We start from the raw sequence: 27,819 nt of genomic DNA, 5'->3' as shown, positions 1-27,819 counted from the left end.
CAAAGAGCAAGGATTGAAGGAGCCAAGATCTGGGCTTTGAAAAACTGCAGAAAGCTAAGCTGAAAGGAAGGTACTTTGTAATTGAAAGCTTTTGTTGATGCCATTTACAAGCTAAGAAGCTGAGAATGTGGCTTTTCCCAGACAGAGGCCCTAACTGGAGGACAAAAACGAAAAGAAACTATGAAAACTTCCTAAGACTAGAGAGGGAAAGTTGAAAACCTGAAAAAGCAACATCCCAGTTAGAAGGGAGGAGCAAAGACTGACCCCATCCAGAACCATTTTCTCATTAAAGAATTTGCATTTTCTGAATCTGAATGACTTGGGAGGCTCCAAACCTCAGCATAAGTGTACCATTGTTTTCAGAAGTCACATTGCAACATTGATATAAGAATTATAGTTCTGTATTTGCCAGAAAGAAAGAGTTCCATAAATGTAGTAAGCTCTCATAAGCACTTAAAAATCAATATCCTAGGATTTGGGATGAGCCAGAGATTGACGAAGTCTTTCAAAAAAATAAACATATCCAGTCTGTGACTGGAATAAAATTACAATCTCCTTTCTCCTTCCCCAGCAGAAAAAAAGGTAAACCCTCTATGGAGAAATATTACCTGTAGCCACATGAATTTTTATATATGCTGGCCGCTTTGAAGTGATTTTAAAGACATTATTATAAGCCAAGAGAGGGAAAAATAAAATAAACATATTAAAAAGGAATCAAGATAATAAGTTAGCAAACAAGGCTCTTAAGTGCAATGAGTGTGTACAAGAATATAGTGTTTAAAATGAAGAAAATAGATCAATAGGTGGAAATCATCACCATAAAATTGTCAGTTATTTGAAAGTTTAAATTTTATAGCATAAAAATATAACTGAAATTAAGAAGTTAAACAGGATATTCACAGTAGTTTTGACACTGTAGGAGAAAGGATTATTGAATAAGTAAACACCAACAGAAAATAATCAAAGAAAACACCAAGATTCAAAATGAATAGGAAATACAGAAAGAGTGGAAGAGAGGCCAGTGCTGTGGTGCACTAGGCTAAGCCTCTCCATGCAGCACTGGCATCCCATATGGGTGATGGTTTGTGTCAGGGCTGCTCTACTTCTGTTCTAGCACCCTACTTATGGCCTGCGAAAGCAGTGGAAGATGGCCCAAGTGTGTTGGCCCCGCCCCTACACAGGAGACCTGGAGGAAGCTCCTGGCTCCTGGCTCCTGGCTTTGGATCGGCCCAGCTCCAGCCATTGCAGCCATTTGGGGAGTGAACCAGTTGATGGAAGACCTTTCTCTCTGTCTCTCCCTCTCTCTGTCTGTAATTCTGCCTCTCAAATAAATAAATAAAAGCTTAAAAAAAAAAAAAGAGTGGAAGATATTTGTGGTATACAATGAAGAGTTCCAATAGACTGAAAAAATGAAGGAAATAGGAGCAAAATTTGGAGGGAAACATGCATGAGAAATCTCCAGAATCAGTGAAATATTTTAGCTGCAAAGTAACCCCTAAGCTAGAATTCTATATCTAACAAAATTATCCTTTAAAAAAATCAAGGTGAAATAATGACGTTCTCAGGGAAGTAGTAATTGAGGGAATTTCTCACCAGTATGCTCCCCTTAAAACAGATGTTGGAAGTTCTCCAGAGAGAAGGAAAATGATATAAAGGAAGCACTGCCAACCACAACTAATTAAATCAAATAAGACATAAGCACATAATAGTAGAGCCTTTTCATACCAAACAATTAGATCAAACAGATCTGAAGCTACTGTGTGTGTGTGTTTAAATGAACACTCCCTATTGCTTCATGCCTGAATGCTATACATCTATTTTGATCTATATATTGTACTTGTGTGTTTATGCTAGATTCATAGTAACATTGCATGCTATGGAATTGATTTGTTATAAAGGCTTGAGTTGGGCCAACTGCTTTCTATGTTTCCTGGTCCATCATGTGATTCTTCCTCCACAAATCTCTGCCATTACTATCTGCCTCTCTTATCAGAAGCCAAACCAATGGAGCCACCTGAACTTGGATTGTACTCCCAAAATTGTGAGCTAAGAATACCTTTTCTCTTGTTTCAGGTATTTTTGTTGTAGTAATAAAAAGCTGATTAATACAACAACTCATCAAAATTTGAGGGATGCAATAAAAGGGGTAATTAAAGGGGATATTATAGCATTGAGGGTATTTATTAGCCAGAAATATCTAAAAACAATTGTCTAATCATTCACCTTAGAAAATAAGAAAAAGAAGAACAAATTATTAAAGTTATTATTAGAAAGGACAATTAGTGTCATTGTTTCTCATGGATAGATATCAAATCTTAAACTAGGCAATAGAATCCAATGATATAAAACAAAAATACATCGCAAAAATAATGGGTTTGATAACCGGATGTAAGAGTGTTTTAACCTTTACAGAACAATCAATTTAATTCATTAACAGAAAACGTTAATGATAATTTTGATAAATTCAGGAAAGTAAAGTCAACTCTCATGAATGATAATGATTATGATAATAATAATAAGGGGAATTCAGCAAAATAGAAAAAGAAGTGACCTTTAAATATCTACAAAAAAATCTTAAGCAAATATTGTAGTCAGTTGTAAAATACTAAAAGATTTTCCCTTGAAATCAGGAATGGGAAAAGAGATTAGCAATGTAAGAAAGGCCCAAGCCAAGCCAATAAAGCAGCAAGGGTAGGGGGCAGGGATAGGACAACATGAGGACTTGATTATATATGTAAACAATACAAAGGAATCTGCAAACTATTAGAATTAATAAGTGCATTTAGTAATATATATCCAATATATATGTCTGCAAGATCCTCAGGGCCATCAAAAAGAGCTAGCCCATATCACAACCATTATCATTATTCTTGCTCTAATATCAGGTGTAACACCCATTTGGTCTTTCATCTTTCCTTCCACCTATACCTTGCCCAATTCAATGCATGTAAAAGCTCTAGTATTCTTTACATTCTGTGTGCCAGAGCAGTTTTGCCACCATACTCTAGCAACAGATTTCTTATTTCCTTTATACATGGAAAACCCATTGTTGTCTCCTTTTGAGAGCCACTCTTTGTACCAAATGGTATAACCCAAGCTCCCTGGAAAAGCAGAGTTCAAGTCAAAAGCCACAGACGAATGCTTTATTTGGGTAGGAGGCATGATCCAGGAAGTCAAGAAGAAAGGGAAAAGAAAAAGAGGGAAACACACATAGATTTGTACCCGGTCAAGTCAGCCTCCAAGAAAGCATAGCTCTTTTGCTCACTCACATCAGTATTTGAGAAGATAGGAAAATAATGCATCTGCTGGCTCTCTTTATCTTTTGTCCTTCATTAATCAAATTTCACTGCATGGAAAGCTTACTGTCCTATACTTTCAGGTCATGAGAGGCTGATGGGTCAGCCAAGCTCTCAGCATAGTATTCCTTCAGAAACCAGAATGGTGGAAGAAATCAGAGCCTCTGGATCTGCAGATGGCAGCTTTGAAGGCCAAAACTGTTGGATGCCGCCATTCTGAGGTCAACAGAAGCTGTGGAGGCCCTGGTCTTCCCTAGTGATGAGTGAGATTGCTGGCAGTGTTGATAGTCAAGGTGGTAGCAGTCAATACTCTCCATTAAGCAACTGGCTAAGTGCTTGGAACAGGGGTAGTCAAGCATATCTGGAAATGTGTAAAAATTTTGACAAATGTAGCTACCATTTAGACAACTGTGTACTACACATCTTCACAGGCATAGAGATACAATCAACATGTCCAAAACTGGACCCATTATCTATACTTGAGTGTATCCCATTTATCCTGTAACTGTCACCACCATTTACTCATTTACTAAGTCACAAATGTAAGTGTCATCTATCCCATTCCCCTATATTCTGCATCCCCTACATCAAATCAATCAGCAGCTCTATTTAAATTCTATCTACTTAATATTGCAATCCCCTTCCTTTACAGTGTTCACCTGTGTCAATTTAAGTGTGTGTTTCTTTCCTTTTACAAGTACAACAAAACAATCTCTGAATTATCTTATTGTCTTCATCTTTGCTTTGATCTAAACCATTCTCTAAATGGAGAAGCAGTGGAAGTAGGGTAGAGGTTAAGAGCCAACTCTTTTGGAGTCAGTAAGTTTGAACCTAGCTCCTTTGTACCAAGTTAATTAACTTTATTTACTACAGTTTCTTTTTTTTTTATTAATATATTTAGTCTTACTTTTATTTAAAAGGTGAAATGCCAGAGAGAAAGATACAGAGGATTTTCTGTGCACTGGTTCACTCTGCAAATGCCCACAACAGTCAGAGCTGGGTCAGGTCAAAGCCAGTAGTCCAGAATACCATCTGGGTCTCCTATGTGGGTGAAAGGGACCCAGGTACTTGAGCCATCACCTGCTCACTCCCAAGGTGTGCATTAGCAGGAAGAAGAGACTCAAACCTAAGCACTCTCATTGGCTGTAGGTGTCCCAAGAGTTGGCTTAACCATTGCATCACAAATTTCTAATTGCCATCAGTCATAGAAATCTGAAAAGGATCACTAAAGGCAGGAAGTATGACCCATGAATAGATCCAGTTGTGCGTCACTGAGGAACAAAGTTTTTAGGGCTAGAAATCTACTTTTAGGTTGCTTTACTTTTGCTACACCATGATGAAGAAATGTTGATCATAGTCTTGCCTTGTGAAAGTTTAAAGAAACCTAGTCATATAATGTCTGCTATAAAAAGTACTGCATTTCATAGCCTTCAGCCATTTTCAGGTTACTAATGCAATTGTCAATTTTTGTGAGTCGGGTTCTCTCCAGGGCTTAGACATTACTGACATAGCCCGTTGAGAAGTAACAAATTCAGACAAAACTGAATGGTTACGGTAACCTTTGATACTGTCATTTGTTCTGTAAAATGCCTGGCTTGAGAAGTCAACAAAAGGTAAGAACAAATGAGGGTCTTTTTCAAAATTCAGATAGTTTTGGATTTCAGAGGTTTGTTAGTGAAAAGACATTTTAAAAGACCTTGTATGGTAGGGGTTTGGCCCAGCATTAAGACACCAACATCCTAAATGGGAGTGCCTGGGTTCAATTTCTGGACCTGGCTCCTGTCTCCAACTTTCCACCAGTGCCACCCCTGAGTGTCAGTAATAATGTTTTAAATAATTGGACTCCTGCTACCCACACTGGAGATCTGGATTCAGTTCCTTGCTCCCAACTTTGGCCTCACCCAAACCTGCTGTTGGAACATTTGGGGAGTGAACCAGTACATGAAAGTGCGCTCTCTCTCTCTCTCTCTCTCTCTGAAATAAATAAACTTTTTTAAAGATAAAAAGGTAGATTGAGGAGCTTAAGAACTGCTGGGTACTAGTTCTAAAAAATGTGACAAATATAAAGGCTGGCACCAAAGTTACCTTAAGGAAAGGCATAATTTAGGATCATACAATGACAAAGATGTAGGGGCCTTCTTTATAGAAAAAAATATGGCCCAGAGAATAAGAAGGATAATGATTTCCAGTTTAGCTGTTTCTATTATACCTTGTATAGTTTTCCTAGACTTGCTATAGCAAATTAACACAAATTTGGTGGCCAGGACCACACACATTTATTCTCACAGAGCTCTGAACCAGAGAAGTCTTAAATCAAAGGGCCATCGCGATCATACTTTCTCTGAAAAATTTAGGGAAGAACCCTTCCTTGCCTCTGCCAGCTCCTGGTGCCCCAGGCATTCCTTGGCTTGCAGCCCATTTCTGCCTCCCATCTTGTCTCCCATCTCTGCCACCGTCTGCAGATGCTCTTCCTTTATGTGTGTCCCTCTAGATCCTCTGCAAGAATACTAGTCATTGGATTTGATGCTCACTCTAAACCTGGTGTGATTTCATCTTGAGATCCTTAACTAATTATATGCAAAAGATCCTATTTCCCAAAAAACGTCACATTCTGAGATTTTAGATAGATACTAATTTTAGCAGGGGAACTATTCAATGCCACTACATATTGTGTGAACCCTCCTTGACACAGAGGGATCATTGATGGATTTAAGAAAGCAGGAACTAATACTGAACTTCTCTCCATACCTTAGGCTATAATTCATGCATCGTTATTAAAAGTCAGACTGCCTGAATTCAAAGCACATTGATCTTCCACCACAGGTAAATCATTTCTAAGCCTCAGTTGCCTCAGTTACAAAATGGAGAATACAATTCTTCCTTCCTCATGGGAACCACATATGGTTGCAGTGAGAAAAAAATGATATAACCCACATGGAGCACTTAGCCCAAAAATGACCCAATGGCTAAGAGTCAATAAATATTACATGCTCTCAATCAAAGCCAGCACTGATGCTTTTGAAGGATTTGCATAATGCACGAAGTAAAACTCAATCATCCCAAGGGCTGTGTGAAAAGTACCATATGGAAGCTAGCTATTTATTCCTAACCATAGTGCTCATTTTTAATAATTGTCGTGGGAAAGGATCTGACCTCCCTACCAATAATTTCAATGAGGTTTCTTTCATCAGCTCCCACCTGATCTGTGTGGCTATTAGCAATTTCTGGTACTTTCCAACATGACTCTGATTCATATTTGGAGAGTAAGGTCTATTGTCTTTACTAAAGTGTAGATGAGCAGAAATGTACAAAGATACCCAAGGTAAACAGCTTGATAACCGAGAACATGGAATTTAAAAGCTGATGGGTGTCAGGCATCTCTCAAAAATAATCTCTGGATGAAGTGGTTGGATCTTGCTTGAAAAGGCTGGCAAGGAAGGAAGCTGGAACTGAGACCCAGAAGATAAATAAAACCTTGGGTGGACCCCAGTGCTGGTAGCTCAGAGTCCAATTAAAGTGCCTTAAATAAAAGTACAGCAAGACTGGAAATGAGAGTGAGGTGAGGAAATATCCACTGAATCATGGGACTGAGATAATACCTCTTCTAGCGGAACCTGTGGGACACTGCCCAGATCCTCCTTCTCAACTGAAGCACTCATTCTCACTGCTATTGGGGAATCTGCTCTTGGAGAATCTGCTTAAAATAAAAAGAACCACCCAGTCAAGGCCACACATCCTCCCAGGATGCAGCTCACATCCCATGTCTGGTCCACAGAAGAACATAAAGGCTTGGCCCTTTGCCATAGGGAGGACAAATCTCAAGGGTCATTCCAGCTCCAGAACTCCTGTGGGATCAGGTGAGGTTTCTGCTGTAACTGCTCAGCAGGTCTACCTTCTGTCCCTCTCTGAGACAGAGATCCTGAGACCAACTCAATTAAACTCTTGTGTGCAAATTGCTAAGTCATTGTGTTTGCCAGGAACCAATCCCAGACCCTACCTTTCACAAAATCCCTGAAAGGCAGGTTTTTCTCTATCTTGGTTTACAGATGAGAAAATTGAACTTTGGAAATCAAGCACTATTCTCAAAGACATATAGCTACTAAATGGCAAAGTGTGATTTTTAAACCCAAGTATGCACAGCCCAAAGCCCATAGTCCTTTCACTCCAATCTCTGCCTTCAGTGAGTCACAAGTAATAAAACAGAGATTAAACATTCTCAGGATGAGAAAATAGGAAGCTAACCACACTGTTATATTGGTAGGATTCCTTTTTATGTTCTCTCTGGCTTGCTCAAAGCCCTATTATTATGGCTGTGGTTCTTTTTGTTGTTATCTCATTCAACACGGGATACTAAATGTTTGTTTTCTTTTATTAGCCCACTGTATGCTTAGGAGCAGGCTCCAGTTTCCTAGTTATGTTTACCTAGCTCCTTATAAGCTTGAGCCATCTGTTCCTCTCATGGTAGATGACATTTTCCCCCCAGAGGTTTCCCCCTTTGTGTTTTACAAATGAAGTTAGGCTAGACCATTCATTGTCATTCTCTTCACCTCTGCTCTCCTTCTCTTCTTGCATCTTCTCCTCCTCCTACCCCTCTTTTCCACCCTCTTCTTCAGCATTACCATCATCATTGTCAGCATGAAAACACTGAGAAGATGCCTCAGGAACAAGACAGTGGCCACATCCATGCACTTGAAATTATGTCAGAAATATATCATGTTTGGATTCAGAACTATGATCAAAAGAAAGTAGTGGAATTTTGTAATTAATCAAACCTGATTTTTGAACCAAGACATTCCAGGTTTGAATTTCTGTTTTAACAGACTTGATACATAATCCTGAGTAAGTTGAACTGCTATCTGAGATCTTCTCCTGTAAAATGGGGTACATATTAGAAATTATCATTGTACATGGGAGGATTTACTGATATACACATAAAGGGCTTAACAAGAGTGCTATAAATATAGTAAATACACAAAGTTACATTTTGATGCACAGAAATTACAAGTGAAGACATTTGGGTGTGTAATTTAAAAATGCTGCATAGTTACAGCAATTCAACAAAAGGATACGCTGAGTTCGAGGGAGAGCCAGCTTTCTGAGAGCTTCTGGTCTGAGCATTGCAAAGAACTGAGATGATCATTAGCATATATGTCTTCCAAACACCATATTATATTCATCGAAATTGTCTGGATATGGTTGGATTTCTTGAGATTGCTTCTCATAGATATAGAAACTTGAATACTCAAATGATCAATAAACATGAACTTAAAAATAGCACCTGTAGTTTTGTGATATCTTAAATTCAGAGCCAGAAAAGATCATTTACCAGGAAAAACTTGGAAAGATGCCTTTGATTTTGGAATTGAAGCATTAATTATTGAGTTGAGATAATTTGGGCAACTGGTTGCTCAATTCCATGAAAATGGCTGGGTAAAAATATACTTGAAGAATGTTCAGGTCAAAAGAGAAAATATCAACCCATCAATTCTTGTTCTTTAGTTTTATCCTGAAAGGTGATAGATTCCCACACTTCCAGGTTGCATATTTATGGACACCATGTAGCATTGAGAGAGAAGTCCTAGATCTGGATACATACAAAACATATAACGAAGTGTTACAAATGAATAAGAAAACATAAAAAAATTAAAATGGGAAAAATAACACAGCACTTCACAAAAAGGGATATTTAGATGAGAAATAAACATATGGAATAATGTTCATAACCATTAATTATCATGGAAGTATGATTTATTTATTTTTTTTAAAAGAACTGCTACTTTTTGAATGATTCCTGATGCCTCAGTACACCTTGCCTTTTCTCTTCAAGGTTTATTTATTATTTTCAAAGAAGAGTTTACAGAGAAAGAGAGGGAAAGACAGAGAGAGAGAGAAGGATCTTCCATCTGCTGGTTCACTCCCCAATGGGCTGCAACAGCTAGAGCTGGACTGGTCCAAAGCCAGGAGCCAGGAACTTTTTCCAAGTCTCCCATGTGGCAGCAGGGGTCCAAGGACTTGAGTCATCTTCCACTGCTCTCCCAGGCACCTTAGCAGGGACCTGGATTGGAAGTGAAACAGCCGGGACACAAACTAGCACCAATATTGGATGCTGGCATGGCAGGTTTCAGCTTTACTGTACTGCTATACCACAGCATCAGCCCCAGAAATGGAAATGAAAACCAAACGAGGAGATGTTTGGCCTAAAGATTAACACATCATTTGAGTAACCCACATGCCATATTCGAGTGTCTGGGTTTGAGTCTGAGCTCTGCTACTGATTCCAGCTTCCAGATAATGTGCATCCTGGGAGACTGCAGTAATGGCTCAGGTACAAGGCCCCTGACACCTATGTGAGACTGGGTCCTAGTCCCTGTTTCCCAGCTTCAGCCTGGCCCAGACCTGGCTATTGTGGGCATTTCATCTGGGGAGTAAATCAGCTGCTGGGAGTCTCTCTCTCTCTCTCTCTCTCACACACACACACACACACACACACACACACCTCCCGACATCACCTACCCCAATCTGTTTCTTAAATAAGATTTTAGAATATTTTTTAAAAAATAAAAGCACAAAGAAATGTGACTACCCAACCACCAGAAAAAGACTGAAGAAATATGTTGGTGTGAGGGTCAAGCAATTGCAACTGTCCTGTCCTGGTGGTGGGAATGTAAATTGGTAAAATCCCTTTGAAAAACTGTTTGGTCATATGTTTTAAACAGGAATATATGCCTGTTCCATTACTAAGAAATTACCTTTGTAAGTATTTACCCAAGAGAAATGCATACATGATTTATCAAAATACATACAACAGTGTTTGTAGTTGAATTGCTATCATAGTCCTAAGTTAAGGTTTCTCAACATCAGCTCTATTAACATATTTGAATTAATGATTTTTTATTATTATTATGGGGAGCTTTCCAACGCTCGGTAGGATAGTTAGCAGCACTAACTCACTGCTCACTGCTGACTGGATTCCATCAGCAGTGCCTCAGTTGTAACAACAAAAAATGTTTCCAGACATTGAAAAATGTGCACAGAAGCTGCAAATGTCCTCTCCAGTTGAAAACCATTGTCCTAGATTGAAAACAAGCCAAATACCTATCAGCAGCTAGTAGTATGAATAAACAATGGGAAACATATTAATTCATCAAAATATTACACAGCAGTGAAAAAATAGTCATGATCTTAGGAAAAGGTGCCACACACAAAGGGCTCAGACTTTAACATTTCTCTATATACAATGTCAAAACCAGATAAAATGAAACTGTGATTGTAGAATTCAGAATAGTGGCAAACTTTGCAGGGAATAATAGCTTCAAAGGGCCATAAGAGAGGCTTCAGGATGCTGGTCTCTCAGTATTATATTAAATTTTTGTGAAAGTTTTAGAGCTATAGATTTATGATTTGTGTACTTCCCTGTGTATATTTTGTATTTCAATCAAAATGTTTCCTGCAGATTTATTTTCTACAAGGATACTTTTAAGATGCAGGTGTTAATATATAGATAGAGATACAGATACAAATATACAGAGAGAGACTGACATATTTTCTTACATGGAAAACATTATATAAACCCACAGACACTTTTCTTATGTTTCAATAATTTTATGTTTCAAAATTTTTCAATTTTAGACCTCTCTGCCTCTCATCATCAAACAACCTAGGTGAATCTTGACAGTGATTTGGGGCATCATGGAATTCTACTACAGTATTATAGCAGCTCCAACCTGTAGTTTCCTCTTCTGAAGAGTACCATACAGCATAGAGTTTTCAAGTTAAAATGTGTTTATTGAGAATTTCACACACTTTGTGAGATAATTAATACCTTCTTGTGTTGGCAGTCACCACACTAAAATAATTGATAAATTTTATTTCCATTAAGTCTGACAACAGCTGAATTGCATTTGATATTCTAGGACCTAACTTTATATCAATCTGTTTACTTAGAACATAATCCCCATGTTTTTGTCTGTCTCTGTTTAGCTAGTTGCAAATGCTGTGTGATTTCAGTCCCACTAGAAACCTTATCTTCTCAAAAATGTATTCATCATGAAGCATCATTCTTGAAAATCAAGAACTATTCAAACTATTCTTTCAGTTCTGAAAGCCATCTTTAAAATGAAAACATTCTCCTTTAGAGAAATGGTATATTTATTTGTCACTGTGCAGTGAATTAGTTAGCAAATAGTTAATTTATCAGTTAAGAGTGGAATGGAATCCAAAGAATATAAATGATAATTTCCTATAAGGGCATAAGAAGAGAGACAGCAGAAAACTAATATGAAAGATCACGTGAGGATTTCAAACCTTGTCCACACATTTGTTGGCATTTTTTCCCATTTAGAGAAAAGGTGTATCTCTTCTCACTTTGAATCTGGGCTGATCATAGTGTCCTTTATCAATAAAATGCGGCAGATGTGACTTTCAAGGCTGTGTGGTTTCCAGTGCTAAGTCAGAAAAAGCCCTACAATTTCCACCTGGCTCTCTCAGGACACTTGCTGTGAAAAGCCAGTCACCATGGGCGGGGTCTGACTTCCCTGAGAACACCAGGCTGGAGAGGAGGCAGTTTGGCTGTTAGTCTCAGTTGAACCCCCATCCGAACTACAGCCAGCATCAACTGCCAGCCACACAAGAAGCCATTCTGGATGGCAGCTGACTATAGTTGACAATTGACTCAACCACATGAGAGATCCTGCTAAAGGATAATCTTATACAACTCTTCCAGAATTATCTACTGACAAAATCATAAGGCAAATCAAATGATTGCTTTAGGCTTCTACTTTGGAGCTCATTTGTTCTGTAGCAATTCTGATCAGAACAGGAACAATCATGTATTCCTTCTATAGAAACCAGTTTAGTCCAGTTGCACTTGACAAGCATGCACTGATTTCCTACTCTGTGTCATGCACTGTATTTTATTTATTTATTTGAAGGAGAGGGAGAGTTCACTTTGCTAACTTACTGTTTCAAGTGTCCATATTAGCTAGGACTGCATAAGACCAAAGACAGGAGCTTAAACCTCAACTGGGTCTCCCACGTGGGTGGCAGCAACCCAAGTACTTGAGCCATTATCTACTAACTTATAGAATACATGTTAGCTGAAAGTTGGAAGTGAAGGTGGAGCTGAGACTTGAACTCCGTCTGACATGGGATGTGGGTGTCTTAAAAAGTGTGCCAAAGGGGCCAGTGTTGTGGTATAGCGGTTAAAGCCACTACCTGCTATTCCTGAATCCCGTATAGGTACCAGTTCATGTCCTGGCTGCTCCACTTCCAATCCAGCTCCTTGCTAATTGTCTGGGAAAAGCAGCAAAAGATGTCCCAAGTGTTTGGCCCTCTGTCACCTATGTAGGAGAGTAGGAAGAAGCTCCTGGGTCCTGGCTTCAGCCTTTCCCAGCTCTGGCCATTGCAGCCATCTGAGGAATGAGCCAGTGGATGAAAGAACTATCTGTCTCTCTGCTCTGGCCCCCCACCCTCTGTAACTCTTTTAAATAGTTAAAAAAAATTTTGCCAAGGCCCACCCCTCTACCATGCACTATAGCAGGCGCCAGAGATTCCAAGATGATAAAGTCATGGTCTTTGCCCAAAGGGAGAGTCAGCCTTCATGTTAATAACTACAGCTGAGTGCAATCATAGATGCAGCAAGGGACAAAGATGTATAGATGAAGCAGTGCTTAGCTATTTTTAGAGGTATCACTGCAGTGCCTTTGGAGTTGTCCAAATTCCAGTATTAATACCACAGAATGCTACAATCTTCCACAGATCACCTAACTTCTTTGAGTCTAATATTTCATTCCCAGTGTGAAGGGATTTCTTTGTGTAGCATTCACTTCTTCCCCCTCAAAAAAAAGAGAACTATCTTCTTTAAATCAGTGTGTTTACAACAATAGATGGGCATATGGACCAGCTCCTTTCTCTGTCTTTTCTGTTTGAGTTCAAACTGCTGGCAGGACCCAGGAATTTGCTGTGCACCCTGTCACTTGGTAGTAGAGATCTGTCCCTTTTAATCTGGGGTTGGGTATAGTGGTGGATCAGCACAGCCTGTTACTGGTGAAGTCAGTCTAACTCACTATTAGAAGCCCATATGCCCAGAGATATTCTAAGGAATAGCTTTATTAATAACAAAACTGATATATGTTTCCAATACAGCTTTTTTTCTCTTTTTTTCTCAGTTGGAATAATATTAGGAGGGGGAAAAAATACTATGTTCTAACACCCTTGGTGTTGAGCCAGAAATCTGAGAACCAGACTGAATTAACATGTGCTGGGTCTTCAGTTCAGACCAGAGCATAGGAATTTGGATTTCAACAAGTACATAGCTTTGACCCTGATAGCCTAGAAAGCCTATCTGAGTCAAGTGATTCTTTCTTAAAACTGCATATTTATTTGCCCTCACCTAGTTATGTGACTTTAGGCCGTAGGCACCATCACATGGAATTTATCACCTTGGTGGTTCACCTAGGCTTATGGCAGCTTTGTCCATGATGAGCTGCTGTTTCCATAGATACAGAGCTAGTGTCTCAGCAAAGGCACTAAGTGCCATACAGTTCCAGGCACCACAGCTTGACCTTAAACTAGAACACGATTTTTCTAAGCAGTTATAAGGTAAGAATTCCACTTTAGTATAAAGAAAATCTGCCCATATATAGGTCTTTTAAGCATTGGTAGGCAGAAAAAATTACTGCTTTTCAATTCCAAGGAAGCTGCATCACAGGTATGTTAAAGACATTAGGTGGAGCTTACCCTTCAACAGTGAATGCCAAGCCAAGATGGAAAATGCTGGGTCTGCTTCCCAAATTCCACCCTGCTTTCAGGTCCAAAGAGCAAATGGTGAATGGATAGTCTTGAGTTTACAAGTATATAGCTTGTCCAAAGACTGAAGGTTTTTTTTAAATACTTCAAGGGTAGCTGGATGAATTTCAGGGAAGTGTGGTCAACTCTGTGGCATTCAGTTTTTCCCTGTACTAAAAGGGCCCTGAGAGTTTCAGAGAAGGGAAAGAACAGATAAAAGCAGTGCATTAGTGTTAGAAACACAGCTGAGCGGTTTGAAAAGGAAAAGAGAAACAGCAGAGCTGTACCCCACTCCTGCAGGAAAAGGAGTAGCAGAGGGAAGTGCTTTGTAGTGCCCAGAACATTGAAGCAAGAAAGCAGAAAATATGGCCAAAACTATGTCCAGAACTATGTGATTCCAAAGAGAAACCAAAATGAAGACACATGGACTATGCTGAGAAGTGGTAAAAGCACCTCAGATAATACCTGGTCACTTGGTGGTCACCCTGGTGAATTACTCAGTGTTGCATAATTGTGGCAATACCTCAAATGCTACTGTTCCTAAATGAGAAAAATGGTGTGCACAGGTGTGCACAACTTCCCAAAATCTTGATGTATACATTAAACCCAAACTAACCACTTGGTGAATAATTTTTGTTTCTTGAGTTTAAGTTTACTCATTTGGACTCTCAACAACTGATATCCATGAAAAAGTTTAAATCAAAATTATTTCTTTCATGTACCTTCTTTTCCTTACAAAGCGTTGAGTTTTTTCCTAGACAAAACTAAGACAGGGATTCTCAGGAAATAATTTTACCTGGGTTAACTATTCTCATGACTGGGGACTGGCTTGAATTTGGAAATGTGAAGTTGGATAATGGACTTTTGAGCAGCCTGTGCTTGTATCTTGGCACTTCCTTAAATCAGCTGGAACATCTTAGGCAAGTTTCGTGATTTCCATAACTCATTTTTCCATCTGACATGAGAACAGCAACATCATAAAAACAGTTAATACAATTAATAAGGTAAAAAGTATAATACTCAGAAAAGTGTTTAGAACAGAGTAAGTTACTCGATAGTACTTTTACTAGTAGCATTTTGATCTCTTCTGCAAGAAGGCACATCCAAGAATTACTGCAGGACTGGTGTAGTTTCTGTGTCCCTGCTTATAGCCTGCCTGTGAGGTCATCCGAACCTTGCCTAAATTCCCTCTAGTTGACCCTGAACAGAATAAGATGCTAAGGAGAATGGATTTTTGGCTTTTATTTTCTTCAGTTTGTTTTATTAATATTATTAAAGAGGCAGAGAGAATGCTCCCATCTGCTGGTTCACTAACCAAATGCCCACAATAGATCAAACTGGCCTGGGGCCGAAACCAGGAGCTGGAAACCTATTCAGGGTCTCCAATGTGAGTGGCAGGGATCCAATTACTTGAGCCCATTGCTACTGCCCACCAAGGTCTGGGATAGCGGGAAACTGCAGTCAGGAGCCAGGCATTGAATGCAGTTACTCCAATGCTAGGTTAAATGCTTGCCCCTGGTTTGTAATTCATGTAGACAAGGAAAATTGACCCATCAGCCTTAATTATGCTCTGCAAATGTGATAATGTGAGAGAAGTTGTACCTGTATGTAAGACATCTCTTTGTTGCCATTTTATAATCATCAAATATCCGTTTGTTGAAATTTCTTCATTAAAGTTTCATAGAGTTGTTATCCAGTATCATTGCAGAATTTCAGAAAGTATTTGGAGACATGGTTCGACATGGTTTGGGATAGATTCCCTGCTTGCAATAGAGCGGTAGATAGAATACAGTTGTCCCTCAGTGTCCATGAGGATTGGTTCCAGGAAGTCCCATATATACCAAAATCTTTGATGCTCAAGGCCTTATGTAAAATAGCATAGTATTTGCACAGAACCTATGCATATCTTCTCATATACCTTAAATCATGTCTACATTACTTATAATATCTAATGCACTGTAAATAGTTGTTATACTATACTGTTTAATGAATGGTAAGGGGATCAAGTCTGTAAATGTTCAATACAGATACAGTCACTGCATACCTAACTATATAGTACGTCGTGTGAAACTTGGAGAGAGGAAAGTACAACTCTATAGAACAGGAAATGAACTTTCTGTCTTACAGATTGATTTTAGAATTGATTTTAATAATGGTTTATTACGGTTTATTTTAATTTCCTTTGAGAGAAAGTATGAATTGTCCACCCTGATCCCTGAGGATATACAAATGATCAGTGCTGAGAACAAGACAATTTTGAAAATCCACTGATTTTCCTCCTGGAAGTGGTTAAGTCCAGTAGAATTAGAAAATAGCAAGCTAGGGACAGTAGGTGAATGAACACTTCTTCAATGCTGCTGGAATGTCATCCTTGTGGAGGCAAGGATGAGTGTCACCTCTCTCTCCTCACTCATCAAACTAGAGCGATGCCTGTGAGATGAGAAAGGGGAAATGTGCAGCCCAAGACCATCCTTGTCAGTTTCTCTCTGGGACAAGACTGCCAGCAGAAACTATCCCTTCTTTGCCAGAAAGTGAAGCAGACCACTGTATGGTGATCGACCACTGCCCTCTGTCCCTCTGTTTTGTGAGGAAGTCTGCTAGGGCCCTCGTCACAATGTCATATTATAGGCAGGACTCAAGGAACTGGAATGGGAGAATTGGAGAGAGAGGAAAAGAAAATTGTGTCGCAGCCAGCTCCTAAAGAACTGTCCTGAAAGCTGCACCCAACAACTTTCATGCCATGTCATTGTCAACCTCTAGTTGAGAGGAAGGTAGGAAATATTGTCCATCAGATCAGCACATTGATAGCCCCAAATAAAGCTGAGCTTGTATTGGGGCTACAGAGAAGTAAATTTTGGACAAGCAGCTAGTAGTCTCTGTCAAGGAGCCCTTAGCAGGAACCCCTAAAGGAGATAACTCCTTATCCTTCCCTCTTCCCCCAGACTTGAATGAAGAGTGATGCCAAGAGGTGGAGTGATCTCTTGCAGCATAAGGCGATGAGCAAGGGGTGACTGCATAAGGCGAATGAATCACAAGGACTCTGACCTTGTCGTTATTGAGTCAATGAGCCAACACTAACAGCTGCTTGCCTTCCCTGAACTTACCATGTGAAACATTCCTATTTGTGAAGTCGCTGGAGTCACATTCTGCTGCCTACAGTCAAACATATTCATAATTGATATAAATCCTGAATGTGAATTTTGCTTTTGGTTTTAACTCACTCCACACCCTGTGTGTGTGTGTATGCACATATATGTATATGTGTTGCTGGGATGTTGTTGAAAATGTTAGAGCCTTGTCTTATTTTCTCCTCACAGAAATGAGATTTATGAGATAATTACAATATAAAAGTATTCTCAAGGATCAAGAAGATCCTTTGAATGCATTTAACCCATTTCCATGTTTATATTGTCTACATTTTGTAAAGAAAATATCCCCTTCAGACATATTTCACATCATTTCAAGCCCACATATATATCCAGAGAGTTTTCTTAGTATTTAATTAGCAACTTGCTGAATTATAAGTCAATTCCTCTTTGTCCTGGCCTCAGTGAATAGGGTGAACAGATGTGCCACCTCTCTTGAACCAAGTCTGATCACCCCTCAATGACTGTAATTAAGGACCTCTTCAGCCTTCTCTTCTGGCCAAATTAATTCAATTCCTTGAAATATGGGCCTCAGAGAAGTAACATTTCAACCTTTTTGGTCATCACTATCATGCTGCTCTGAGCCCCTCTCAAGCAACACCTCTATAGCTTACCTCATATTTCATAAATACTAAAATATGTGCCTGACAAGTGTCCATGATCAGCAAAGAATGATCTCAAGCTTCTTCCATGATATTCTGGCCTTAATTATGAAGTAGTTTTAGGGAGTTGTGCCTGTTCACGGAAGTCGTCTTGGAGAGGCTTTTAAAAGTTGTTTTTGCTTATTTTGAAGGCACAGAGACAAAAGAAGGAGAGGCAGAGAGATCTTCCATCCACTGGTTCACTCCCCCCAAATACCTACAACCACCAGCGCACAACCAGGTTGAAGACAGGAGCAAAATACATGCATATAATTGCTTTCTGGCAGTGTAATATCTGGCCAGTATTTCTTTTTTTCTTTTGAAAGCTTTTATTAAATAAATTTAAATTTCATAGGTACAACTTTTGGAATATAGTGGTTCTTCCCCCCATACCCACCCTCCCACCCCCAAACCATCCCACCTCCTACTCTCTCTCCCGCCCCATTCTTCATTAAGATGAATTTTTAATTATCTTTATATACAGGTCAACTCTATACTAAGTAAAGATTTCAACAGTTTGCACCCACACAGACACACAAAGTATAAAGTACTGTTTGAAGACAAGTTTTACTGTTAATTTTCATAGTACAACTCATTAAGTAACAGAGGTTCTGCATGTGGAACAAGTGTGCAGTGACTCCTGTTGTTGATTTAATAATTGACACTCTTATTTATGACATCAGTGATCACCCAAGGCTCTTGTCATGAGCTGCCAAGGCTATGGAATCATTTTGAGTCCACAAACTCAATCAGTATTTAGACAGGGCCATAAGCAAAGTGGAAGTTCTCTCCTCCCTTCAGAGAAAAGTATATCCTTCTTTGGCCAGTATTTCAAATGTGATATCCACAGATTGGGATTATTTTCTCCCTAACATCCCATTCATCTGCTCCTGTCTTCCCTTGTCTTTGTAAAGCCCCTTACCTTTAATTAACTCTCCCACCTTTTTTCATGACACCACTATTTACCCAGACACCTAACAACAAATGCCAAGTACCATGTCCTACCTTCATTTGTAGACTGCTCCCATATTTTGTACTCCAATCTCATGAGTTCTGCTTCCAGAATCTCTCTCTTGAAATTTTTCTCCTCTGCTTATGCTTTAGTCCAAACACTTAACTCAGAAGTAACATTTAGCAGTCTCCAGTTCATCTCCTGCCTTAACTTTTGGATTTCTGTCATACATTTACACACAGGTGCTAGGATTATCTGCATAAAATCAGAATGTGATTACATTGCTTCCCAAATTAGAAAGCTGCAAATGCTCTTAATCTCATAATGCATCATTCTCTTCCTATGTTTTCATTTTCACTTTCTATCCATGTGTCTCAGGCACATTGAAATAACTGGAGATTTCTAAACAAGTCATGTCTTCATATCTTAGCCCACACCATTATTCTATTGCTAGTGATATCACAAACAACCTTCAATCCAACAAACTCATCATCTTTTATGGATGGTAAGCCCAATAGGCTTTTATTATCTCCATTTTATCCATAGTTCTTAGTATAGCATCTGGAACATAGTAAGTGCTTGGTGAATATTTACTCAATTAAACTTTTCCTGCTCACCCACCCTATACTACAGGTAGAGTTACCTCTGACCATGAACATACAGCTGTGATATAGCATTTATCCCATTATATTGTAATTATTTATTTTTCTGAATCCCCTACTGAAGTTTGAGCTTATTGAAGGAAAAGAATGTGTTGTGCTTGCTTTAGCATCCCTACCACTCAGCATGGTCATGAGCTTGTCATAAATTCAAAAATTCATAAACTGCTGATTTTTAGTAAGTTCATTAATTTATTCATAGTGCTGTTAAGATGGATGAATTTGAGAACTTTAAAAAAAGGATGCACAACTTTCAAAAAGAGAAGAGACACCTAGATATTAAATTATATATATAATGTAGATACCATAAGTGTTGAGTGTATACATGGTTGAAAGAAGTAAATTGCTCTTAAAATTGTAAGATAGGCCGGCGCCGCGGCTCACTAGGCTAATCCTCCACCTAGCAGCGCCGGCACACCAGGTTCTAGTCCCGGTCAGGGCGCCGGATTCTGTCCTGGTTGCCCCTCTTCCAGGCCAGCTCTCTGCTGTGGCCAGGGAGTGCAGTGGAGGATGGCCCAAGTGCTAGGGCCCTGCACTCCATGGGAGACCAGGATAAGTACCTGGCTCCTGGCTTCGGATCAGCGCGGTGTGCCGGCCACAGCGCGCCTGCCGCGGCGGCCATTGGAGGGTGAACCAACGGCAAAGGAAGACCTTTCTCTCTGTCTCTCTCTCTCTCTCACTGTTCACTCTGCCTGTCAAAAAAAAAAAAAAAAAAACTGTATCTACAAATCATACTGAATCTGTTAAAAAATTTTAAAAAACTGAAAGATAAATTTTTCAGTGACGTATAGTGGATGTTAAAATATAATATTTCTTTTTTAAAAGACATTTTATTTTATTTTATTTATTTGAAAGACAGAGTTACAGAGAGGTCTTCCATCCGCTGGTTCACTCCCCAAATGGCCGCAACAACTGGAGCTGCGCCTATCTGAAACCAGGAGCCAGGAGCGTCTTCCGGGTCTCCCATGTGGGTGCAGAGGCCCAAGGACTTGGACCATCTTCTACTGCTTTCCCAGGCCATAGCAGAGAGCTGGATCGGAAGAGGAGCAGCCGGGACTAGAACCAGCGCCCATATGGGATGCCAGGGCTTCAGGCCAGGACGTTAACCCACTGTGCCACAGCGCCACCCCTAAAATATAATATTTCTAAAATATGATAACACATGCAATCAAATTCTTTTTGACTCTTGTTTAAGAACAGAAGTAAATTGTTCAGTGGTCCCATTTGGCATATCTATATGAAGGAAAGTTAGAAAATACTTTGTGAAGTCAGAATTCCAAAGTTGAATCTGAGCTGTATAACTTAATACTTGTAGGACCTTGGGAAAATAATTTGGTTCTGAAGTGTAGTCTTCACCTTTTATAAATTTAGAGTTGTTGTGTTAAGTAATATAATAAATATAAAAAGTTCTTAAACATGGGTGGGTAGAATTAGAAATTCATAACAGCTACAGCCCGTTTCTTTGATGGTAGCTTACTTTGGCTATGGCATGAAACACATGTAATATAAAGTTCAGAAATGGTCTCTGTTTTCTGGATAAAATTTTCTTCCAACAAAATTTACACAGATTAAATGACAAAGGCACAAGAAGTCTATCTTAGATTCATGAACCCCTAACCATTGTTTTGTTGTTCTGTCTTTCTACATTTGATATGGGTATGCTTCCTAGAGAGTCAAACTCACTGCTGTCTTCTGATTGTTCCCTGACAGACAGGGCATTGAAGCAGTCATTTAAATATGTTCTATGAATCACTATTTTAGTTTTATTTTTATCACAAATAAATGAAATAAAAGGATGCTAGAAGCTACCTTAGAGACAGTCTCATAATGCTTTATAATAATTTGACCAAGATCACATAACTGCAAAGACAGGGTCAGAACAAATCTGTTGCTGGAATTATAGGAATTCACATGAAAGGATGAATTAACGGGTCCAGTGAGACTTCATTTGCCAGCATTTCATATTCAAAGGGCTACTACTGAAACAAAAATAATGGCAGATAAGCTGTACTTGGGGTGTATAGGAAATGTGTCACAAGAACATTTTATAAAGCTAGTTGTATGGGGTTATTGCTAGGAAATATAATGAATTGAAGAGTGAGAATCTGAACATGTGTGATCCCAGACATTCCATGGGAAGCAGGTAGTCTGAGTCACCTCCATGGATGCGAGTCTTCTGCTCTCCTTCACCAGCAGGTACCTTTCTAGGAGGAAAGCAAGCGCATGCTGTGACTTCAGGGAGAGAGCTCCTCTTAAGTATCTTCTATTTGACCGGCGCCGTGGCACACTAGCCTAATCCTCCGCCTGCAGCACCGGCACACCGGGTTCTAGTCCCAGTTGGGGCGCCGGATTCTGTCCCAGTTGATCCTCTTCCAGTCCAGCTCTCTGCTGTGGCCTGGGAGTGCAGTGGAGGATGGCCCAAGTGCTTCAGCTCTGCACCCGCATGGGAGACCAGGAGAAACACCTGGCTCCTGGCTTCAGATCAGCATGGTGTGCCGGGCCGCAGTGGCCACAGGGGGCATGAACCAACGGAAAAGGAAGAACTTTCTCTCTGTCTCTCTCTCTCTCACTGTCCACTCTGCCTGCCAGGAAAAAAAAAAAAAGTATCTTCTATTCTACCATATTATTTTATTGCTATGTTCACCAAGCAATGTTTTGATATTTTGTTTTCCAAGAAAAACTTTGCTCCTTTGAGTACCACACCCTGACAAGATGACATAAATGTTTGTTTTCCCTTACCAGTTGCACGGCTAGGAAAAAGTCATACATCATTGTAGTGGATGCTATGGAACGCTACCAAGATCTGCCCCCACCCCTATCCCACTGCCCAAGACTGAAGCAGCCATTCCTCCAGCTGCTGGGAGCGTTGGCAGCTGGCGGCTCCCATATGAGTCAGCCTTTGGGATTTGCCTTCATCTGTAGAGATTCACTGCACCCAAGGTCATGCCGCTTTTCTGGGGCAGCCTAGAGCCCACAGGAGAATATAAAAGCTTGGCCCCCACACATCCGTGCTCCAGAACTCCCTGTACCAGCAGGTGAGACCTTTTTTTTTTTTTTTATCATTTCATCCCATTCAAAATTTTTCTTCTTTCCACTGCTACTTTCTTTTTTTTTAAATATCATTACAAGTTTAGTTTTTTTAGTTTTAAAATGTAACAGTGTTTAACAGCTTGCCATATTCACTTCATATGTGGACATTACATACATACACATGTATACTGTTTTTCCTGAAAACAGAGGTATGAATATCACAAAGTGAGGGATACGTGGCAATGATCGTAATGTGGGGAAAGAAAGGTATATTATCATGTGCACGGTATGATTCAGTGACACAACATTCATTACTACATTTCAAATGATACAACAGCTACACAGTTTTTATACTCTCTATACATTAACTTCCACAAATAAGAGAAAACATGATATTTGCCTTCCTGGGTCTGGCTTATTTCCCTCCCACTCCACTTTCTTCACTCTACAAATATGCTGAGAAAACTCTTCACTAAATTTCTTGAACGCAAATCTCCATTTCAGAGATTGCTTCCCAGGAAGCCCAAGACAATCATACAACTCCATTTCCAGTAGTTTTATGTGGCATTAGAACCCATGACCTGATCTCCCACCGCAAGGACTATTTCTGAATGTGGCTGGGTGAAGTTCAGGCCCTGGACTAGTAGTGACTCTATCATGTTGCAGTAGAAACTTACTGCGTGAAAGTCCCAAACATTTCTTGTTGGAAACTCCTTCTTTGCAATCACCTTTTCTCTACTAACAGTACTCCAACTTGTGTTTTGAACTCCAGTCCAGGTCTGTGGATACGGCTAACTATCTCCATTTTCAGGATCAGATGTGTGAAATAAAACTGAGACCTATTAGTCCAAGGATATACTTCTTATCCAGTTTGAAAAAATAATGTTCATGGAACATGGAGTAACCCTCTTGAAAGAGATAAATCCTCCTTCCCACTGTTTTTTTCCCAGTTGATTAGTACTTTAGTTTTTAGTTCTTCATAAAATATTGACCTTGTAACAGTATGTGGGGATATAGATTCTGGAAACAATAGCTTGAGAAATAAACTAATGTAAGGGAGACCAGATGAGAAGCAGAAAAAAACATATCCAGAGATGGTTGTATTTATGAGCCTGGGTCAAACTATTAGTTAAAAATTCCGTTTGGTTTTTCACTTGTGGAAGCCAAAAACTCTTTTTGGGTAGGCTAGTTTACATGAGATTATTCTGTCATTTGTACCAAAGAGTGCTACTGATTGATACACAGGTTATGGATATCCTATGGGGGGTAGATAGTAAAAGAAGAGAAGTATAGTAGCTAACTATCTTATAAATCAGCTGTACCTCTTAGAGACTGATCAGTCCATTTAAATATGATACATGATGTCTTGAGGTTTTTATTTTGCTTTTCAAAAAGTAAAATAGACCAAAATTTAATGCATAGTGATTAGTTAAATGATGGTAAATGCTTTGATTTCAATAATTGTGAAGACATTTTTAGAATTAAACATTTTCAATAATTCAAAAGACCTAGGCCAGTGCAAATCTCCAGATAGCTAATCAATTAGAGCAAGGTTGAAAATGTATATGTTCAAAAAATGTATATGTTCATAACAGAAAAGAATAAACTGTACCTGATATCAAATAATAAGAACTGGTTAGGGACTATGTGGCAAACTGCACATGAGAGAACCCAATTAGTGTTACCTGGAAACAAAAGCCCAGCATTACCCAATATGTCACATTTTTTCAAAAGAAGACAAACCCAGATTTTAGGCAAAAAATTATCTCGTGATTTTTAAGTATTGCTAATGAGATAATGAAAAATGGCAGTACTGACACCCAGACCACAATGTTGCCAAAAGATCACAAATAATGGCTCAGTACAAGATATATGTAAGTTCACTCCATAATCATGATCAGAGAAATACGGTTTAAGCCACCCTGTGGCACAAAAATGACTAAACACTTTCTCTTCTGACCAAGTCAACTGTCTCCAAATGGAAACTGCTTCTGTAGCCATTACACCTCTAAACCCACTTTAAAACACTCCCTCCTCCTAGATAAAAACATTAATATACCAGATCTCTGAAATGACCTAGGTTCTCCACAGTCTGAAAACCAGAACTGGTCTCTGCTTCCCAATGCCTCTCCAAAATCATCCAAACTCAACCAGAAGACTCTTCAGTTGACTCTTCACCAAGATGTCCCTGTGGTTTCCCCAGAGTAATACCATCCTTGCTGCAGTAATATGAAGAAACCAAACACTTTTGTACTCCATACATGAGTACCTGTTAGTCCCTGATCCATTGTATTAGCAACAAGTAATCAGAAAAATTTTATAAACTTCAGAGCAGGCAGTTAGCCTATCAGTTAACATGACTACTACCTCCCACATTGGAATGCCTGAGTTTTACTCCCAGCTCCAGTTCTTGATTACTGCTTCTTGCTGATGCAGACAGCAAAAGGCAGCAGATGATAACTCAAGTAGCTGGGTTCCTCTCATCCACTTGGGAGACATGGATTGAATCACCAACTCCTGGTTTCAGCCTGGTTCAGTCCCAGTCATTTTGCACATTTAGTGTGTTAACCAATCAATAGGTGTTCTCTCTCTATTTGTCGATATCTCTCTGCCTCTCAAATAAGTAAATACTTCCTGAAAATAAAAATATTGGCCTCTGAACCACATCTAGACTATAAACATCTACCTTGTCATCTCTGTTATGATGGTTTTATCTTGTGCACCAACTTGACTAGGCCATGGGGTGCCCAGATATTTGAACATTATTTTGAGTGTATCTTTTAGGATATTTCTAAATGAGACCGAATTGAAGTCGGTAGACAAAAGTAGAGAAAATTTACCTCCCTAATGTGGGTGGAATTCATCCAGTCAGCTGAAGGCTTGAGGAGAACAAACGAATTGAGTATGGGTAATTCCTTCTGCCTAACGGCTTTCAGGCTGAAACATCAGGTTTTCTCTTCAAACTTGAATTAAAACAGTGGCTCTTCCTAGCTTTTGAGCATGGTAGTGTTTGGACTGGAACTATGCCATCAGCTTTCCTGGGTCTTAGACTTTTGGACTTTATACTGGGACTCTATGAGTCTATTCCTTATACTCTAGTATAAGTATATAGTATATATAAGTATATATATAAACATATAGTATATATATACACATATGTATATATCTTTGTGTGTATATTATATCTTATTGGTTCTGCTTCTCTAGAGAACTGTGGCTAAAACAATCAAAAAGGTAATATAACAAGAACAGGTACATTTTCCCATTTTTTGTTTTTCTGAGTATATTAAAGTAGAATGGAGAACTGTAGTAATGCTACTTAAAGTACATGCTACTAAAGTAAAGGCTGCAATCTTTTTTATTCATTTTAGGAAGGAGGACTTTATTTTGCTTGTTTTGAGCAAATCTGCTATCAGTGTTTTCTATTTCAGACATTCCAAATTTAGGTCCACTCAGGGCTTGGAACATTGCTCTATCTGAGTGTGTCTCCCTTTGTAACTTTTTAAAATACAAGAACAGAAGTCAGGAAACATTAGGAGAATCATCAAATGATTCAGATATTTATATAGGTTGCTAAGATGTTGCTCTTTTTCTTGTATGGAACTCAGTTGTATCTTCATTAGACAAGGAGACTTTAATCCTAATGTCACTTCTGACTGTCAGAAATGCAGCTAGCAAATAAAAAAATATGTGAAAGGTAAATAAATACCATCCCAGGTTGTAGAGAATCAAACAGGTTCAACTGCATGATTTTGGAGGCTTCAATGGTGGCTGCCACTGCTTACTCAACCCAGCTTCTCTCTAACTTTGCAGAAGCAAGAAACTGGAGTACTTAGATTCATCTGAAGAGAGCATGGATGGCTCTTCAGCCGGCTGAATGACATTCTCATGCATGTTATATTGAAAAACAGAAGACCAGAAGACCCATCATATTTCCAGATGCATACCAACTCAGACATGCCTCTACAACAGATTTCAAGAAGATGGGACTCCTGGGTATATATCCAAGAGAAATGCAATCCACCTGTTGAATAGATATCTGCACTCCCATGTTTATTGCAGCACTATTCACAATCATCAAGAAATTAAAACAACCTAAGTGTCTATCTACCAATGAATTAATGTAGAAAATTTAGCTCATACATGCAACAGAATATTACTGAGCCATAAAAGGGGATGAAATCTTGTCGTTTTCAGCCACATAGATTTAACAGGAAGTCATTATGTCATGTGAAATAAGCCAAGCACAGAAAGACAAATATCACATGATCTCACTCATGTGGAGTCCAAAAAAATAGGTGATCTCATACAATTCAAAAATATAAAGGTGGTGAGCAGAGCCTGGGGATGGAAGTTGAAAGGAAAAATTAGGAAAGGTCGATTGATAGATACTAGGTTATAACTAGATAGAAGGATAAAGTTTTATGGTTCTATTGCACAGTAAGGTGACTGTAGGTAATGTTAATTCATTGTATTTACTTCCATTTAAAAAACTCCTTGAATATATTATTTTGTATGCTTTCACCATAAGGAAATGTTAAATGCTTGAAATAATAAATATATTTACTCTGAATATTATACAATGTACATATGCAATGAAACATCACATAGTACCACATAAAACACATTTTTAAGCTAAAAACTTTTATAATAAAAATGATGGAATTGCCCCTTGTTAAAAAATATTTATTTATTTATTTGAAAGAGTTATAGAGAGAGGGAGAGAAAGAAACAGACATCATCCATCCCCTGGTTCACTCCCCAAGTGGCCACAAAGACCAGGGCTGAGCCAGGCTGAATCAGGGAGCCAGGAGATTCATCCAGGTCTCCAATATAGGAGGCAGGAACCCAAGCACTTGGGACACCCTCCACTGCTTTTCCCAGGCCATTTGCAGGGAGCTGGATCAGAAGTGGAGCACTCGTGACAGGGACCAGCACCCATAGATGATGCCGGCATCACAGGCTGCAGCTTTACCTGCTATACCACAATGCTGGCTCCACCCTGCTAAACTCTTCTACCCACAAACACCAATGCACAACTCAAGGTGCTTTCTGGAATATATATGAGCCAAGGTAGAGTACTTCTGTTGGCAATCAGTCCACATCTGCCCTGAATATCTTAACCAAAGACAGCACCAGTGGCCCCTCCTTGGTCTTCTACCCTTTGACCATGCTCCTGCTTCTCTTTCTCTAGTGCTGTTTTGGCTCCAGATACAGGTCACATTTTTCTGCCTCCTCAACTTGTTTAGAGATGATCACATCTATCTGGCCTTCATTGCCTCCTGCCCAACCCCACTGCCAAGTCTATCA

The 27,819-nt window shown here is 39.2% G+C and overlaps 1 long non-coding RNA gene across 1 annotated transcript in view; it reads left to right on the top strand.

The window, feature by feature from the left end:
• The window catches only part of LOC103350924 (uncharacterized), a 49,771-nt gene extending 22,579 nt beyond the window's left edge, over nucleotides 1-27,192 (top strand). The window contains exon 5 of the long non-coding RNA XR_011381317.1: nucleotides 26,323-27,192. This is a non-coding gene — a long non-coding RNA (uncharacterized lncRNA). The remainder of the gene's footprint in view (nucleotides 1-26,322) is intronic.
• The last annotated feature ends 627 nt before the right edge of the window (nucleotides 27,193-27,819 follow it).

Source organism: Oryctolagus cuniculus, chromosome 13 (genome assembly GCF_964237555.1).
Source record: "Oryctolagus cuniculus chromosome 13, mOryCun1.1, whole genome shotgun sequence".
Taxonomy (NCBI): Eukaryota; Metazoa; Chordata; class Mammalia; order Lagomorpha; family Leporidae; genus Oryctolagus; species Oryctolagus cuniculus.
The sequence above is the reverse complement of the archived record's forward strand: the minus strand, read 5'-3'. Positions and strand labels throughout refer to the sequence as shown.